Here is a 12,976-nt window from a genome sequence, read left to right as displayed (position 1 = left end):
CACATGTAGATTACACATTTGCAATATGTTTGATGAAATGCCTATCGTGGCTAGTAGGGGTTCATTCAAGGTCTTAAACAAGTATTTTCTTTAGTACTGTCATTTCCATGTTATTTTACTGATCTGAAGAGATGTTTCAATTCTAGGCTTTGGGCCTAAAAAAGTGGCCCAAATCCTGGAGTCACTACCATAGCACTGACAGTTTTGGTCTCTGGTCATGGGCAACCGAGCTTGTTAGAGCAAATTTAGGTTTTTGGTCGCCCTCATGCCCATAGCATGGAAGTGACTAAGGCTGAAATTGTCCAAAAGTTTAGTGGGACCCCAACATAAGTTTTCTAAAGTATTAGATTGGTTCCCAAGGGTCCTCTAGTTGATGATTAATGTCTATATGGTGTGTTTCTATCGGTCCCACTTCCTTTACATGAATTAGGAGGTCGAATCACATCATAGTGGCCTCTTGGTGCATGTTTACCCCAGCTGGTCGATTGCTTGGGTAGATGTGGGAGGAGGGTGTTCTAGAGTGGTATTAGAGCATGTGTTGGGTCCCTATAATACTAGTGATTACCCCATTACTATTGTAGTTGTACCCCTTATTAATATTGCTATGCCACTATTATCCCCATATTGTTATTACTGTGACCCATAGAATCCCTCTATTGTTACTTTTGTGGCTTATTATTATTATTGTTAGGTCGGCTGGGTTATATTGTGACTCCTTATACTCCTATATATAGAAAGGAGGTTTTGTCATTTGAATCATCCAAGAATTGTTCATTTATGTAATGTAAAGGAGGTTTCCCCCTCGAAGAGGCTGAATTCTAAGGTGTTGATCTATCTTTTCTATCTTTTTCATGAGATGGTTTCATAACATTTGGTATCAAAGCTTTGGATTCTAGGGTTTCACTGCTCCAAACAGGTCATCATGGCATTTTCACTAGAACATTTTTCTACGACGTTTCAGAAGCTAAAAAAAAACCCATTTGAGAAGACATCGCGCTAAATCTCGGGTCCGAATTTCAGAGCTTTTCGTGCTATATTTGTGGAAATATGATCTGAGGAAGTTGGTCTTTTTGCAGACTCCTCAATTACATTCCAAACAGGTGACCTGGTGAAAATCGTCATAACTTTCTCTCTGAGAATCGGACTGAAATTTCGTAAGAAGCTACAGAAAGAGGACAGACTGTAGTTTCTTGTATATATTTTTCAGATCCAAAGGTCGAAACAGGGACTCGTGGTACGTCATACAATTTTGCTATACTGAACTAGTCTATAATCCGGTCACTGTGGGAGATTTCACATAACTCTTCCTTGGAGAATCTAATTGGGATCAGACTGGTGGCATTGGAAAGAGGACACAGAGGGATACTACAGGTCATAATTTTAGAACTGGATGATCAGAAATTACAAAGATACATCAGAAGCAATATCGAGCTCCTACAAAGTGAAAAAAAGGTGTGTAGATTTTTTAAATTTTTTGCTTAAGATTGGTTTGAAAAATTATTTTGAAGGAATTTAAAGGGCATTGTAGAGCATTGTTATCCGTAACTGATGCCCAGAGGAAAGAAAATGCAAACACCTAGTAAGCAACCTGAAAGCAGTAGCATGACTCATGAAGAAGAGGAAGAAATGCTACATGATATATCAAAATTACAAGAATCAGTATCACAAAAGCTAACAGAAGCTAAGATAAATGGAATGGAATCTAAGATAAAGGGCATGGAAGCTAAGATGAATGGCATGGAAGCTAATATGGACAATTGGAAGACAAATTTGAAGATAGACATGGAAGAATTGAAGATAAATATGAATAAGTTGCTACAAGAAATGGTCCCTAATGGTGAAAGGGTAGTAAAGGAAACTCATGATGAGAACAAAAGAAATGTTAATCATGATTCTATAGACCCTAATGTTGGATCGAAGACCCACCATATTCCAAAAATAGATATGAGGAAGTTTGATGGCAAGGATCCCGCAACATGGATATTATAGATTGAGCACTTTTTTGATCTCAATAATGTGTAAAACACACAAAACGTACGTATTACAACTTTATATTTGGAACCAAATCAGTTTGTATGGTATCAATGGTTTTGCTCTCGTAAGCAAATTATAACTTGGGCAATTTTTATGGAATAATTGACAGCACATTATGAGGATACAAAAAGCAACACTTTTTTTAGCCAATTGATAAGTCTCAAACAAAAGGGTTCAATAATGGAGCACATTGAGGAGTTCCAAAAATTAAACATAAGGGTAAAAAATATTCCAGAGGAGCATAGGATTGATGTGTTCATAGGGACTTTAAAGGATAATATCCAACATGATGTTCACCTTTGGGAACCTGATTCATTAGAGAAGGCATTCAGGTTAGCAAGAAAAATGGAAAGCAAAATTATGGCAACCAGGAAGCACACCACTCACAACTATAAAGATGGAAGTGTTGTTTCCCCTAGTCTTCCACAACCTAGAAGGTTGATAGCAAAAAAATTGGAAGAAAAAAGAGCAAAATGGCTTTTTTATAGTTGTGATAGCAAATACACTAAAGGTCATAAGTGTGCTGAGAAGAAATTATTCTACATAGATTGTGAAGATGAAGAAGAAAAGGAGAAGGAAAGGTCAAAAGAAGAGGATATACTCCAAGAACAAAGCCTAGATAAATAAGAAATTAATCCGACCATATCTTGTAATGCATTGGCGGGAATTAACACTCTTCAAACCATCAAGATAGAAGGACAAATAGAGAAGAAAAAGGTAATAGTGTTGATTGATTCAGGAAGTACCCACAATTTTATTCATTGTAAGGTAGCAAAATAATTGAATTGCTTCTTATATCCAGCACCAGAGTGTCAAGTGATGGTTGCAAATGGAGGAACAATAAATTTCTCGGGAAAGTGCCATTCAAGCTATCCATGGGAGAATATGTATTGACTAGCCCAATGATTTCCATTCCAATGGGAGGTGATGATGTTGTACTAGGAGTCCAATGGCTACAATCCTTGGGTACAATAGCTTTTAATTTTCAAGAACTTTTCATGAAATTTTCTGTGGAAAGAAAGGAAGTTGAATTAAGGGGTATTTCAGGGAAACCGGGAAAGATAATCAGCTCTAATGGTATGACAAAGCTTATAGAAAAGGAACAAAGAGGTGTAATTGCACAATTATGTTCGCTAGATGTTTCCACATTGGAATCATCTATTTCTCCAGATCTCCAAAAAGTCTTGGACAATCATTCCAAGTTATTTGAGACTCCCAAAGGTCTCCCACCTATTCGTGATCATGATCATGCTATTCATCTGATTCCAGGAAGTGTTTCTCCAAACATCAGGCCGTACAGATATCCCTATGCCCAAAAGAGTGAAATTGAACGTATGGTTGTAGAAATTCTAGAGGCTGGTATAATTCAACCGAGTCAAAGTTCTTTCTCTGCTCCAGTAGTATTGGTGCATAAGAAGGATGGATCATGGCGCATGTGTCTGGATTATAGGGAGCTCAACAAGCTCACTATTAAAGATAAGTTTCCCATTCCTGTCATTGATGAATTACTGGATGAATTGCATGGATCAATTTACTTCACCAAGTTGGATCTTCGTTCAGGATATCATCAAATCAAAATGAATACTGAAGACATTCCAAAAACAACATTTAGAACTCATGAGGGTCATTATGAATTTTTGGTCATGCCTTTTGGCCTTACCAATGCACCTTCAACATTTCAACATTTGATGAATTCAATTTTCAAACCATTCCTTAGAAAATTTGTGTTAGTATTTTTTGATGATATATTAATCTACAGCAAGTCTTGGAAGGATCATGTTGAACATGTTGACAGGGTTCTACAACTATTGGAGGAGAAACAATTATATGCGAAAAGATCAAAATGTTTCTTTGGAGTACAAGAGGTGGAATATCTGGGTCATATTGTATCTCATGAAGGAGTTAAGGTAGACCCTAGCAAAATTAAAGCCATTAAGGAATGGAAAATTCCCACATCCATAAAGCATCTGCGAGGATTTCTCGGGTTGACAGGGTATTATCGCAAGTTTGTTAAGAATTATGGAAGAATAGCAGCACCTCTAACAACATTATTGAAGAAATATGAATTTCATGGACTCCAGAAGCAACAAAGGAATTCGAGCATATTAAAGAGGCAATGTGCCAAGCACCGGTCTTAGCTACACCGAACTTCACAAAAACCTTTATTGTGGAATGTGATGCTTCAGGAAATGGAATTGGTGTTGTTTTAATTCAAGATGAAAGACCCATTGCTTTTGAAAGTCGTCCAATCAAGGGAAATTGTTTACACAAAGCTATTTATGAGAAGGAAATGTTGGCAATACTCCATGCACTTAAGAAATGGTGAACCTACCTAATGGGAAGTCACTTCAAGGTAAAAACGGATCATGATAGCCTTAAAAACTTTTTAGAACAAAGATTATCCTTTGAAGAGCAACAAAAGTGGGTCACAAAGATGTTGGGTTATGACTTTGAAATCATCTACAAAAAGGGGAAGCAAAATGTGGTGGCAGATGCACTCTCAAGAAAGGATGAGGATGTGGAAGCATTGTTGTGCGCAATTTCTATTATCCAACCAGATTGGATAAACAAAGCGAGGGAGGAATGGAAGAATGACGAAGAAGTGTGGGCACTTATTCGAAAGTTACAACAAGATTCCAGTATGTCTGATACATTTAGCTGGAAAAATGATTCGTTATGGTTCGCTTATACCTCTAAGAATTCCCAACTAAAACAAAATATTTTTATGGAATTGCACACTTCTCCCTTAGGAGGGCACTCAGGATTTTTAAAAACTTACCACAGGGTTAAGAAGGAATTTTTTTGGGATGGCCTTAAATCAGATATTCAAAAGTTTGTGGCAGAATGTTTGGTTTGCCAACAAAATAAAGTTGAAACAATTAAGACATCGGGTCTATTACAACGTTTATCCATTCCAAGCCAACGTTGGGAGGAGGTTTCAATGGATTTTATCACAGGTTTACCCAAGTCTGAGGGAAAGAGTGTCATCATGGTGGTAGTTGACAGACTTACCAAGTATGCACATTTTTGTGCATTATCACATCCATTTAAAGCCAATACAGTTTCTACTACATTTATGGAAACAATTCAAAAGCTACATGGAAACCCAAAGATTATTGTAAGTGACAGAGATCCCATTTTCACTGGAAATTTTTGGACAAAATTATTTTCTTGTCTTGGTACTCAGCTAGCTCATAGCTCATCTTATCATCCTCAATCTGATGGGCAAACTGAGATAGTAAACAAATATTTGGAAGGATATCTTCGTTGCTTTGTATCTGATAAACAGACACAATGGGTCAAATGGTTGCCTCTGGTTGAATGGTGGTATAACACTTCCTTTCATACAACAACAAAAATGACCCCATTTATGGCACTTTATGGGTATCAGCCACCATCCATCACATCATATTTAAGAGAAAATTCTAAGGTTCAAGCAATGGAACATCACATCGAACATCAACAACAAGTCCTCCAACTCTTAAAGGATAACCTCGTGTTGGCATAAAATAGAATGAAACAACAGGCAGATCAACATCGTAGCGAAAGAAGTTTTGATGTAGGTGATTGGGTATTCCTACGGTTACAACCATATAAGCAAATGTCCCTCAAGCAAGCTAAAACAATGTAAACTTTGAAACGGGAACTATAAACTCAAAACAGGAACTCTGGCAAAAAAACCCCAAAAAAACATCAAAAACAGTGCTAAAAACGAAAAGTGTGTATATTGGAACGATGTTTTTATTTTTTAGGCGTCAATTTTAAACATGTTTTAAAAGTCGCAGTGATTACAAAATTTACTATGAAATTTTCATGCAAAATATAGCTTCAAAATGAAAGTGATGATACTAGAACAATGATTTTTTTTTAGGGTCAATTCTCAAAAATTTAAAAAAATGCTAATAAAACCAAATTTTTATGTGTCAAACAAAGTTGTTTATGAGGGAAAAAACACATTAATGTTTTTAGTAGAACATCATTTTTCTTTCCTAGGTATAAATTTAACATGTTTTCAACCATAACATGCTACATACAAAAATAATTGAAATTTTTTCAACTATAAAATTAAAAAACCATGACATTATGAACAAATTACATCACTAAATGAATTCAAAAGTCATTATTTGTATATTGAATAAAACATACATTATATCTCTAATTTAATATTACATTGAAGATATTTTAAACAATAAAATTTATCATAATTAAGACATATAATCCAACAACATAAAATGCCTCATAACTTCCCATTTAACACCATATGGAAAACATTAATTTTATTTGAAGATACGATGCATACATCAGTTATATAAACTGTCTTAAACAATTATTCAAAATCACTCATATTTTCTTTCACACCATCAGAATTCACATCTTCAGATGAGTGACTGGATGCTGACGAAGATGTTCCATATTCTTCTCTTTCATCAACTAGTGCCCCATCTGAGTCCACATGCATGCCCAACATTTCAGGGTTCAAAATTCTTCTAGATCTACGACTGGTTTCAGCTGACTCCCATGTCAACACCATTCCTTATGATAACAACCTTTTCAGAATCTCTATCGTCTTGAAGCGAAGAGTTCCTCTCTTTGTTAAATTGAAGTCATAAAAAAGTATGTCAACATCCTCCAATTTTAATATGTCTGTGCGGCGGTGATTTATATTTGTACCCTTTCTTTTTCTTTTTCCGCCATTTTTTTTGTCAACTACCATCTCTGTCTTATACACACCATTGAATGGGTGTGTATTTGTGGCATACCAATGTACTTCAACACTTGTAACATCCTCATTTTCTGTAAAGACCTTTATAACTTTAGCAACCCAAAATGGATAGCCATTGGGATCTCCATCTGCTAGCACTGCAATCATGCAACCCTCCTTAATATCTCGTACTGAACCCCTATAAAGGTCTTCCATGGCTTCACGTTGTGCATGAGATCTTCTCGAACCAATATACATCTCTCTTTCTGCTGCCTGTGAAGAATTAATAATACCTTGAGATTGTTGTTGTTCAACAATGTTTACTTCCTCATGTTCATTTGACACATTTTGTGGCCAAATAAATGGATTTTTCAAAGGTATATCTTCATTTGTTGTTGTCGAAATGATATCACTTTGATTATTGAAAAATGACTCCCACCAAACTGAATCAGCAATGTCAAAGTACTCATATGTATATCTAATACATTTTTTAATTTCTTCTAGGCAATAAGAATAATTTATATCTCTGTTATGTCTGCGTGCATTCTGAACTTCACCAACTAATTGTAATAACAATATTTTTGATGCAAATATTGGATGATCTGGAATGAACTTCAAAAATTTCAAACCTGATGACGGTGCCCATTCGGTAGTAGTTGAATACTTCTTGCCCCATATTAGTGTTTTCCCATCAAATTTTTTGATACGAAATTGATGTTGGAAGCTAATGTCATTAAGTTGTTCAATGCATTTCCCCTCACCATATGATCCCAGAATAAATCTTCGATGTCAACAGTTTCTTCCAACACATAAAAAGTAGGCTCTGGCATGTATAATTTCTTAATACATTCAATTAGTGATGGCAAGCTCCCAACTTCCTTCCTCCTCAATGTGACTGAAAAACGACTGAACATCTGATCAATATTGTCATGAGTGTGCCCAACAAGAAGGAAACCAACCTTTACCTTCTGAAAAATTCTCAATTCAACAAGCATGTTTAGATATCCAAAAACAACCTTATTTTTGTTTTCACGGCAAGTGTTGTCCAATTGTAGATACAAAACTTTAGGAAGATTACTAGACCAATGAGAAATCACAACATGAATTATGGTTATGGTCAGATTTGCATCATTATGAATATTTGGAGCTGTGAAGTACACCCTTGGCAACATTTTCCAATTGAAGACCATACAACCGACCAAGTGAAATTGAATAAAATTTTCCTCCTGTAAATTTTTGGGTGTGCGAACAAAATGTGGTAAAAGTGTTTTCTTCTGGTCCATACCATCAATTATCAAACCCAAATATTTATTCGGATTATCATAACACTTCTTTCAATTCTTATACAACTTCTTCCTTTCATTTGTTTGTTGTTCGCGATGCTCCTGAAGTTTTTTGACAATTAAATCTACACAACATAAAAGAAATTCATTAAGAAATATGTTTTCATAGTTGATGACTATACAATTTTAAAAGTTAAAGTTATGAATGCTTACCTCTTTCTGAGCCTTCACATTTGTCCCTTTTTTATTTAAGAGAAGCACATGTACTGCAAATCCCCATCCTTGTCTTCTTAGGAATACGGACATTGTTGAATTATTTCTTCCATACCCTCACAAAATATTGATATGTAATAAACTGGCCATGTCCCTCAGCACCTTCTACATATTCTTTGTAGAAGTTGTAGATTTCTCGTCTTGAAAAATTATCTGGAATATGTATTGTCTCTCTATTTGGCATACACTCTCCATGCTTTGAAAACAAATCTTTCATCCATGACATTGCAGTATTTGATAATGGCCCAAACTGTCTTTTATGACATACTTTTGAATAAAATGTGGGATCCTTTTCCAAATTTTCTTGAATTCTCGAGAGACGAAAATTCCCAATCGAATGAAACATTTTGAAACCTTTTCTACAGATAAAAAAAGTCCCAATATGATAATCATAACCTGACAATGTAGATTGCATGCACCCAACTAAATATGAATTTTGCATGCTTTTATTCATTGAAAAATATATCTTCCTACTTTCTAATGCAAATTTGAAATCCATATGTTTCAAGCAATCTTTTTGGCAACATTCACTTGAAATGAGAGCACTGATAGAACTTCTTCTCGTTAGATATTCTGCTCTACCCCTTGTATAACTAGAACAACTTGCATTGATACGAAAAGGTCTGCTCCTACTCCTCGATACAATATTTCTTAGCAACATCTCCATCATTGGATCATCATTTGTATAAGGCTTTTCATCATCATTAAGAGGAATGTTATCCACACTATGATCAGCTCTGCTTTTCAAATATTGACTTGGAGGATATTCTTCATCTTCCGCTTCTTCAGTGCTACTATCGTAGTCCTTAGAATTCAGACTGAATGGAAAATCTGACTCGATGTTTAATGGATATTCTTCCTCATATGCATTGTCAGTGCTACTCTCATAGTCCATAGAATTAGGACTACGTTGAAAATGTGACTGTTTACTTATTGAAGATGCTACATCCCATCCTTTGTCACTGCTACCTTTATACTCATTAGAATTAGGACTAAGTGCATCATCCTGTCCTTCATCACTGCTACTCTCATAGTCCTTAGAATTAGGACTAAGAGGACACAGTGACACTCCATTCTTTTGAAATTCATCATCACGCTCTTCATAACTATTTCTCTCATAGTCTGCAGAATTAGGACTAAGTGGACACTGTGGCACTCCAATCTTTTGAAATTCATCATCCCACTCTTCATCACTGCTGCTCTCATAGTCCTTAGAACTAGGACTAACTAGACACCATGACACTCCATACTTTTGAAAATCAACATCATGCTTTTCGTCACTACTGCTCTCATAGTCCTTAGAATTAGGACTAAGTGGACACTTTGACACTCCATACTTTTGAAAATCAACATCATGCTTTTCATCACTACTGCTCTCATAGTCCTTAGAATTAGGACTAAGTGGACACTTTGACACTCCATTCTTGTGAAATTCGTTGTCACGCTCTTCATCACTGTTGCTCTCATAGTCCTCAGAATTAGGACTAAGTGGACACCGTGACACTCCATTCTTTTGAAATTTTCCATCATGCTCTTCAAAACTGCTACTCTCATAGTACTTAGAATTAGGACTAAGTGGACACCGTGACACTCCATTCTTTTGAACTTCACCATCATGCTCTTCAAAACCACTGCTCTCATAGTCCTCAGAATTAGGACTAAGTGGACACCGTGACACTCCATTCTTTTGAGCTTCACCATCATGCTCTTCAAAACTGTTGCTCTCATAGTCCTCAGAATTAGGACTAAGTGGACATCGTGGCACTCTGTTCTTTTGAACTTCACCATCATGCTCTTCATCACTGCGGCTTTCATAGTCCTTAGAAGTAGGACTAAGTGGAATCTGTGACTCTTTATTTATTTGAAATTCTCCATCCCCTCTTTCATCAGTGCTGCTCTCATAGTCCTTAGAATCAGGACTAAGTGGAAGAATTGACTTTCTATTCATAGTCGAAAAATTCCCGCTATATTCATCAATATGAATAGAGTTGTTACGCGATGAAGAAGTTGATGGTGTGTAAATCGAAACTTCACTTTCAGAACAATCCAACCCTTTCAAATAGAAGATGTTGAATGATACAAATGGAGAGTCTCCTAAAGATATTATATAGCTTAAAGAATAAAATTTTCCCTCCAAAAAGTCTGTTAAATTTATTTACCTTCATTATTTTGTTCTACAATTTATTGAAAAATGTAAACTAATTTTTTTTATGAAATAAAACATTAAAATTAAAATTGCACACTACAACTTCTACATTAATTATTTTAATAGTTAAACTATATAATATTCGCTTTACAATTCTACAATATTCGCTTTATAATATTTTAAAACAAATTATCCCACATTCAACCCATTGTAAAACAAATCTATAATATTCGCTTTATAATATCTTAAAACAAATTATCCCATATTAACCGTACAGTAAAACATCTCTGTAATTTCACTTATATATTAAAATTTCATTATCACTATTACTCACATCACATCCAGGCTTTCTGAAAATCGTTGAAAGACTCGTGAATTTGTGGAGCAGCTAAATCGCTATCAACAACATATTCAACGGAGAATTTTCGCAATTGAAAGGTAAGTTAAATTTTTTTCCTTGAAAACTTTTGTATTAAATTAGTTTAATGAAAAAGATTTTTTTTTTTAAATTAATAATTTTCCTGAGCCAAAATAACAATTACATCCACTGTGAGCATGGTGGGCCCGATCAAACTCAATCGCTTAATACCCATGCGTGGACCGCCGTGGTGTCGCAGGGTGAGAGGGGAGGTCAGGCGGGGTGTGAGGGCATGGGGGAGCGGTAGGGGGTGTGGGGGCGGCCCAGTGGCTCGCCCGCTTGTCATGGGGTTGGGCCCCTGCCCCCTTAACCCCCTTAATGCCACCCTCATCCCTTACCATCAGCCCCCCAGAGCCCTCAGCTTCCCTGGCCAGCTCCCTTGCCCATCCCTCCCTCACACCCCTCTCTCACCTCCCCGCACCACACTAGGCGCCCTCACCCCTCCCTCAGCCCCACCGGCACTCTACCCATCCCACCCCCACGACCGCCTAACCACAACCCCCGGCCCCCACCTCAACCCCCAAGGGCGCCCCGCAGCACCCCACGTACCCGACCCCCGAGTGCGCCCGACACTCCCCTCCCCCTTTTGCCCGAGCGCCCCTTGCCCCTCCACAACACACCTCCCCCCGGGCGTGCCGCGCCCCGCTCCACCGGCCCGCCCTCCCCATCGCCCGCCCCCCCTCCCCCCCGGGGCGCGCCCCTCTCCACCCCTCCCCCCGCCCGGGCGCGGCACCCCGCCCCCACCCTACCCTACCCCCCGCCCCCACTCCTACCTCCCCCTCCCTGGCACCCCGCGCCCTAACCCCCGAGCGCCCCCACCCCGCGCCCCCACCCTACCCTACCCTACCATACCCCCCGCCCCAACCCCCTCGGGCCGCCCCTCCCTCCCCCTCCCTGGCGCCCGCCCCCCAAACCCTCGGGCGCCGCCCGCCCCAAACCCCCTCTGCCTTGGCACCCCCCGCCGCAACCCCCCTCCCCCCGGGTGCACCCTGCCCACCCTCCCTCGGCCCCACCACCCGTGCCGCCTGGCAGGCGGTAGGGCGATTCCCGGAATCGCCCTGTCGCCTGCCGAGCGGGGGCACGGGCAGCCCGGGTGTGCGGCCTCGGCAAGCGCCACCTAGGCTGCCCGCCCCCTCGCCCGGCAGGTGGCAAGGTGATTCTTGGAATCGCCCTGCCGCCTGCTGGGCGGGGGCACGGGCGACCCGGGTGGCGGGGCCGAGGGAGGGTGCGCGGGGCATGCCCGGGGGCAAGGGGGTTGGGCAGGGGGGTGCTCGGGTGGAGAGGGGTTGGAGTGGGGGGCGCCCGTGGGGGAGGGGGCGCGGGCGCTAAGGAGGGGGAGGGGTGTGCGGCCTGGGGGGAAGGGGGTTGGGTCGGGGGGTGCCCGGGTCGAGGGGGGTTGGGGCGGGGGGCACCCCGCGGGGTGGGGAGGGGGGGGCTGTCGCCCGAGGGGGAAGGGGAAGGGGGGTTGCCCGGTGGGGTTGGGGTGGCGGGCGGAGGGAGGGTGGGGTGGGGAGCGCCTGGGCGGGGGGAGGTGGGGGGCGGCCCTGCAGGGTTGGGGCGGGGGGCGGAGGAAGGGTGGGGGGTGAGCGCCCAGGGGGAGGTGGGGGGCATGCGCTGGGGAGGCGAGGGCGGCTCGGTGGAGTTGGGAGGGCGCCCGGGCAGGGGTTGGGGAAGCGGGTGGGGCACGGCTAGTGGGAGGGCGTGCCTGGGGGGGTTGGGAGGGGGCGCCCGCCCGGGGGTTGGGAGGGTTTGGGCGTACGGGGTGGTAGGGCGCCCAGGCAAGGGGTGGGTGAGGGCAAGGGCGCGGGGGTTGGGAGGGCGCCCGCCTGGGGGTGGTGGTGGGTGGAGGTGCACTGGTGGGGGTTGGGGTGGAGAGAGGGTTGGGTGGGTTGGGGCGAGGGGGTCGGTTGGGGCGCCCGCCCGGGGTGAGGGGGTGGGTTTGTGGAAAGGTTGGGGCACGGAGGGTGGAAGGGCGCCCGGGCGGGGGGTGCGAGGCATGGGCACCCGTGGGGGCGGGGGGGTTGGGTTGGGGCACCCAGGGGAGTGGTTGGTGCGGTCAAGCGCCTGGGCGAGGGGTTGAGAGGGCACGCCCAGGGGGCAGCAGGGGGGTTGGGGCGCGA

At 41.5% G+C, this 12,976-nt stretch overlaps 1 pseudogene; it reads right to left on the bottom strand.

Annotated features, from left to right (window-relative positions):
• Window positions 1–11,524, bottom strand: part of LOC149224071 (pectinesterase-like) — a 68,930-nt pseudogene extending 57,406 nt beyond the window's left edge.
• Window positions 11,525–12,976: the final 1,452 nt, after the last annotated feature.

Source organism: Pinus tabuliformis, chromosome Q (genome assembly GCF_031772625.1).
Source record: "Pinus tabuliformis cultivar Carrire ecotype Pingquan chromosome Q, CPIR1, whole genome shotgun sequence".
In the NCBI taxonomy this organism is placed as follows: Eukaryota; Viridiplantae; Streptophyta; class Pinopsida; order Pinales; family Pinaceae; genus Pinus; species Pinus tabuliformis.
This window is presented reverse-complemented; position numbering and strand designations above follow the sequence as displayed.